Raw genomic sequence first — 6,975 nt, 5'->3', positions numbered from 1 at the left:
GAGCTGTGCAACAGCAGAGCTTCTCCATTCTGCACTAGTGTGTGCTGCTTTGCTGGTGCAGGCAGGGGCTACACTACCCTTGTGACCTCTTGCAAATACAGACAAGAGAGTCCTTTCTTCCACAATTCCTATCTCAGGCATATAAGCTGCCATTTGTTAGCCCAGTCTTCACCAAACTGAAAGCAAAATAGGACATCTGCACTGAGAAACTGTGAGCTGATTTCTCATAAAACAACCAAGCCCTTGTTTTTCAGGGGCTCGCCTGCTTTTGCATTCCATAAGCCCTCCCCAGCGGGGTGGTGTTAAGCACCGCAGTGCCATCTGGAGTTGCAAAGTAAAGACTATTGCTTTCAAAACTGGAAGGAACATACAGGCACTCTTAAGTACATATTCTTTGATTAATTCTTGTTTTATAAAATCACAAATCCAACCTTTTAAAAATTATCATTCTCAATTTGTAGAAATGTCAAAATGAAATCAGTGATGAAAAGGTCACAAAATACTTGTTTTGGTGACTCAGTATCAAGATAAATTCCATATACAAACCATGAAAGCTATAAAATGTAAATTATTTCAGGACAACATCTCTTTAAGACTGAAACAGTCTGGGATTATTCCGAGTAGCCTCGCTGAGCTCTGAGAAAGTTCACGTGGCAAAAGACAGAATGAATGCATTCCTCCACTGCTAAAAATCAATAGGATTTTTGTTGCTAAATTTATTTGAAACCCAGGTTACTGCATTTTCAATTTGCAGAAAGCTGTATATAACAAGATTCCCATTTTCTCTCCTGCCTCTTATAAAGCTGTTCTGACCTTCTTAGTCTTTCCAGTAATGCTTACTGTATTACTGAGGTGGCTAGAAGGAAGATCTGAACATTAGGAGCTTTGTAAAATCTTTTTCCTGAACATGATCTAGTGTCCTAAATTTTTAAAGCTTTTTTGAGACCTATATAGACAAAGGCAGGTCTGCAAAGCAGCTAGGAAATAGTGCCAACAATGATTTTAATTGCTATTCATTAGGATAATAGATATTGTTTTGGGGGTTTTGCCCTGGGTAAAAATGTGGTTTAAATTCCCTTAACACAGTAGCGTAAAAGTGTGAACTCAGAGAGTTTGTACATGTGTTGGCTGCTGCTGCAATAAATTGAGATGACCTCCTTGATTTCTACAATCTCTTAACAGTAATTCTGAGGACATTTTTAGGCAAAAAACCTGTTTTCCATAAGCTGCACAGAATTGCGTGCCATAGCTATCTAAGCAGAGGACTGGGGACACGAATTAAGACCTGAATCCTAATCCTGGCAATAAGTCCGACAACTGTTGTGACCTTGAGCAAGTCATACACTTGGCTCTATAAAATTATTGTATCTCCACCATCACAGGATTTGGAGGAGAATTAATATGTTCATGTCTGCATAGAAAGATGAAAAGCATTAACGCCTTTCAGCTGCAGGTTGTTGGGAGTCAGTAAACATGAATGTCAGATATGAAACAGACATGCCCGGAGCCAGAGAATGTGAATATTAAAGGTGACATGTTTAAAGTCTTTGTTACACTAAGGGAAGCTCAATTTTGAGCCTTGCTGGCATACAGTTCAATAACATATACATCTGAAGACTTTTAGGGTGTATACAGCAAATCATTAATCCCTTATCATGAATTTGAAGTTACTGCAGCTGTTGTGTGCCAAAGTAAATCTGAAATTAGTTAAAAAACTTGGAGGAGAGGGAGCTGGCACATTAACTGATCTTACTTTCAGCTATCTGAAAGAAAAATTAAGGTGCTTTATTTGACAGTCTGAGACTCTCAGGTAGAAAGCACTGGTAGATCTCACATTAAAAAATTATTTTTTTAAATATTACAAACCACTGGTATCTTTTCAGTAAATAAATTCAATAACATTACACAAATTTAAACCAGAAAACAAAATCTCAGCAACATAGAAGCACACATACTCACCTTGTACTCTTCCCTCAGAACTGCTAATTCACTCTAAGCATCTGTGGGTGTTACCTTTATAGTGATCCCCTGCCAGGCATGCTGCAGCCCTTCTGATTCTGTCATACAGGCATCACTCCTAAACTTTGATCCTTTCTTTGGTCTCTCACTTCCAGTATAAAGCTTTGATTCTAACCTTCAAAGCCACATATATATCATGTCTTGGCTATAGCCGAGATAGCATCTCTCTCTCAGTAGGATTACAGCGTTCTTTTGATCACCAGAAATCAAAAGACAACAGAAGTGTAATAATAACTGGGAAGAAAACATTTTCCAGTAACAGCATTCACTAGATAATAATGTGCCATATACCAGCACCAGGAAAAATAGCTTGAGTTTTGCAGGATAGGGAATGTATCACATTGAGCATACTCCTTATAAATTTTTCCAACAATAGGAATCCCTATAAGAGCATTTCTCCTTAGTACTGTGAAAATGGCAGATGGCTTCTATAGAAAGGAAAGCACAATCATTTTGTCCTGGGAGAGACCAAAGTGAAAATACTGATGATTAATGAAGAATTTTTTCAGGAATGGTGGACAGATTATTTGAAACCTTTTGTTTAGAGAAGCAAACTTTGGTGTACAATGGCAGGTATTCATTTCTTTACACAACCACATGACAAGAGTTAGTTTGTATTAAAACTCACATATTTTCAAAAATATTTTACACTTCTTTCATTTTAAGTGGATTTTTCCCTAAAAAACTTCCCTGCTCAATTGAATTTATCTAAATGATGTGTGTGTGTAGATGGAAGGAGAGGGAAGGTCAATCATGTTCTTATAGACTGTGCATTTTCTGCCTTATCTGTGTATGAAATAGTGCACCTTCTGCTTGTTTAAAGACCATACACTGAAAGAAAAGGCCACCTGGGAGAAAGGCATCCTCTCCCTACAATAGTTTGATTATTGTGCAACAGGACAGATTGTATCAGTTTAAAGAAAAAAAGAGTCATGTCCCTGATAAAACAGCATCAGAAACATTCAGAGATCACGTCTCCCTTCCCTTATTTTGTTACTCAGCTATTTTCATTTAACAAAATGCCAGCGTGGTGATTCTAATCTAATTCAGCTGCACAAGCACTTTGACAGAAAGTTCAGAGAGGTGGTTTTTAATCCCCTACAACATGTCCTGATAGATGGCAAAACAGGAAACCCTCATACGCAGATCCTTCCTTACTCTAATGGTGGGGTGGAAGGTGCCATCTGTCATTTCATGCCATTATATTGAAAAGTGCTGTCTCCTCTAAACTCCTTGCAGCAGCTGCTACTGAAGGCTCAGCTTTGTCCTGAGCTGGCAGCTGCCTCTGCCACCCCCCTGGGAACAGTTTTGTTTTCACAGAATCAGACAGGGCTAGAAGTGAACTCAGAGGTCATCTGGTCCTTCCTCCAGCTGCTGGGATGGATAGGCACTCCAGACAGATGTTCTCACTGGCAGGCAGAGATCCTAGCTCTCAGAGACCAAACCTAACCTCTCTCCTAAACTAGGAGACCTGTCAGCTCTTACTGCATGCAGTGGCAGTTTCATGCCCAGTTGTTTTCAAGCAACATGACATTGTGAAAATACAAGATTTTACTAAGGAATCCATTGTGAAGACAGTGACTCGATCTAGAAAGTTTGTGTCCTCTACTTTTATTCTCCAGGTTTCATGCTTCCAACTCCCTGCTACACCCCCTTGCTAAGCCATCAGACAAATGCCTCAGCTGCAAGACCACAAAGCATTTAAGTAGCCTGTACCTCCCCAGATCTATTACAGGCTTCTTGCAAGGACATACACACTGGGTTACACCCCGTTAAGCTGAAACAAAAATATGATCACTGCCTACACTGCATTCAATTCACAGAATGAGAGAATGGGCATGGTGAATTGAGAACTCTGTTCCTGGAGAATAAACATATTAGTACAAACTCCCTTCTAATTTGCAAAGATAATTGTAAATTTTCATAGCATGTTTTTAAGCAGATGCTTATACAAATTAATATCTGTGCTAATAGCGAGATAAGCTTGGCTTCGCTAATACTGATTGATGTGTTCTGTCCATACACACCTGCATCTGAAAGCACTGAAAAGAGTATTATTCTCTATGAGAAGAAGGGACATTGAAAGCCTAGAACAGACCTACATTTGCAACAAAACAGAAAGAACTTTTTGAGTGATTGGTTAGTGATAAGCAGAAAAAAGTCCTATTGTGTAACCACAATAAAGCACTGGAGACAAGACAAACCTATTTACAAATGACAACTCAGACCTCAAGTAAATGCTTCAAAAAGGGACATTAGACAGGATAAAAGAAATGCATAAAACAGAATTCCTTCTTCCCCACAGAGATTACTGCGAATTTCTACTTCTCTTATTTATCCTTAAGGTTTAATCCTTTATGGAAGCAACTGTGCAATGATGGTCTCCAAAATACACTAGAACTCTGTTCATAAATGTCTTTCCTCTTCTAAAAATGCACACAAATAGAGGTATACATTGTACAGTGAATAGGTGGTATATATTCTGTTCTCTATACAGGTCATATGAATCCAGGTAGTTAAGGAAATGCTTCTCCCAAGCTGAGCACCGTGAGTAAGTATCAGTCAGAAAGACCAAGGGTAATTCCAAGATACAAGTCAAGATTGTGTATCATCAGTACAATACTAACAGAAGAAAAAGGATATCAAGACCTTTGGAGAGAATATAGACATGCTGTGTTCATACAGGATAAAAACCAAATGGTAACACGGCTTTGATGTCCTAGTACTACAAGAAATTAATTTTCACTTTTATTTGATGTATTATTTTTATTTCAGCTGATTCTGATAGAATGTTCTTCCCCTATACCAGATTATTTTAATAATTCAGTCATTTACCTTTTGTGTAATGTAGCATATAAAAAAGTAATTTTATTCCATGATATGAACAGTCTTTGATATTGCTTAGTAGTAATGGAACAAGTTAAAATGTGGTCCTGTTTAAGCTTGTACTTTACCTGTTCACAACTTCACATCACTCCCTGTTACCACACCTCTGTATGCAGTGTTTGAACTTTCTGATATCCATGAGGGCTTTCAATACAAATAATTAGTGCTACAGCTCTTCATTAAAATCCAGATTCAGTTAAACCAAAGATACTGTAAAGGGTTGAGAGGAAAAACAACAAAATGTACTGTCCTTGTCATCCAGGTGCTTTTATAACTGAAGTAATGACCTTATTGCATTGCCTTCTTGTAAATGACTTAAAAGGTTCTGCTGTTTGACGAGTCAGAACAGTTTAAGCAAAATCTGGTAGGGCTCAGACAGGCAACTTTATTGTTTGTGACAGTGCCTGGTATCCTGAGCCGAAAGGAGCTCACAAACTCTTACTCATGTGTCTAGCCAGATAACCACAGGGACATTTCTGACTCGTGGAAGAACTGCTTGTGATTTCTGAAAGAGTCATTAGCACTGCAAGGAGGATTGAACTGCTAACATGAATTTAAGGCAGTGGTGTGACATGGAATTGAACTCTCTATGTGCTAACAATTCCAAACAGTGTGCTTTGGTCACTGTAATAATCCATTATTTGCATAGGATTTCTCTTCTCAGATTAAATTGAGGAATTCTGAAAGATTACATTCTCTTGAAGACAGTATCTTAATAATGTCTTACCATTAAATGCATTTATAACCTATGGCAAAAGTTCAGAGAAGAGACAAAATAGTCACAAGTCTGTGTATTTCAATAGCAAATGGGTTTGTCTTTTTAGATCGCATACCAACCTTATCTGAGAAATGTAAATTCTACTGCTAAAAGCACATTCCTCTGAAATCAGATGTGGGCTTCATTACTCAGGGCTCAATTAGATAAATTGTTTCCACATTCATCTAATTAAGTTTCCTGAATAGAAAGGATAAAAGGGGCCAAAAAACTAAGGCAAAGAGACTTCTGCAGTGAATATTCATCCCCTCCAAAGTTGCTCTGTCATTTAAAGCCAAATAGCCAAACTCACTACTGATCATCTGAGTGAGAACTCCTTGCTAATCCTCTTCTTCCCTTACAAGGCACAACTGCCCCACAAGCTGCAGGTGCCAGTCCAGAACACATCCAGCCTCATCTGTGGTTGAATCCACACTAATACACCCTGGAGCACATCTGGGTTCTGTGAGGCCACCTAGAATCATAGAATCATCATATAATCATATCATATGATTCTATGATTCTAATACACCCTGGAGCACATCTGGGTTCTGTGGGGCCACCTCTGCTCTGCCAGACCACCTCAGCTCAGCAGAGTTTGTCCCTGTGCACAGACTGCATCTGCACAGATCCCTCAGGTTCTTTGAGCCACAGCACAAACCTGGTGTTTGTAAAGCTACCTGCAGAGTTGGGGTCACCAGGATCATAGTCAGGAAGATCTAACACAATAGAGAGCTTTGAAACTCCCAGAAAACAGTGAAATCTGTAGAAGATAACTTTGCAAATAAGAGAAACCTTTTTACTACTTTGCTAAGAAAACAATCAAGTTATTTCCTTAAGTCACTATGCACTGTCTAGAGCTAAATGTAGTAACTTCAAATAAACCAAAGATAACAATGGATGGAAAAATGTACTTCTGAGGAGCTGTTTTCTGAGAAAATGCACTTGGTATAAGAAAAGGAATGTGGTAATGTATCCTCTGCAAGCAGGCATCAGAAAAACAGGAGTCAATTCTTTCTAAGTGGCTGCAGGACACAGAGCTGTATACTGGAGAAAAGACCTGCTGATAGGGTTCCCTTTAGCATGTGCCAGACTAATCCTCACATTTCACATTCTTCCCCAGTGATCAGCTGAACAACACAGTGGGGGAATGGGAATTAGTTCCTTTGCCCTCACAGCAATCTAATTCCTCAAGCAAAATGAATGACTTTAGCTAGGCAGCAAGGCAAATAAAACACGTTTCTTTCAGTTAAGCTTAACTACATACCTGCAACAAATGACTGGCATGTTAAAAATCTATGACAAGTAGCATAAAC

This window comes from Pithys albifrons, chromosome 2 (genome assembly GCF_047495875.1).
Source record: "Pithys albifrons albifrons isolate INPA30051 chromosome 2, PitAlb_v1, whole genome shotgun sequence".
Taxonomy (NCBI): Eukaryota; Metazoa; Chordata; class Aves; order Passeriformes; family Thamnophilidae; genus Pithys; species Pithys albifrons.
The sequence above is the reverse complement of the archived record's forward strand: the minus strand, read 5'-3'. Positions refer to the sequence as shown.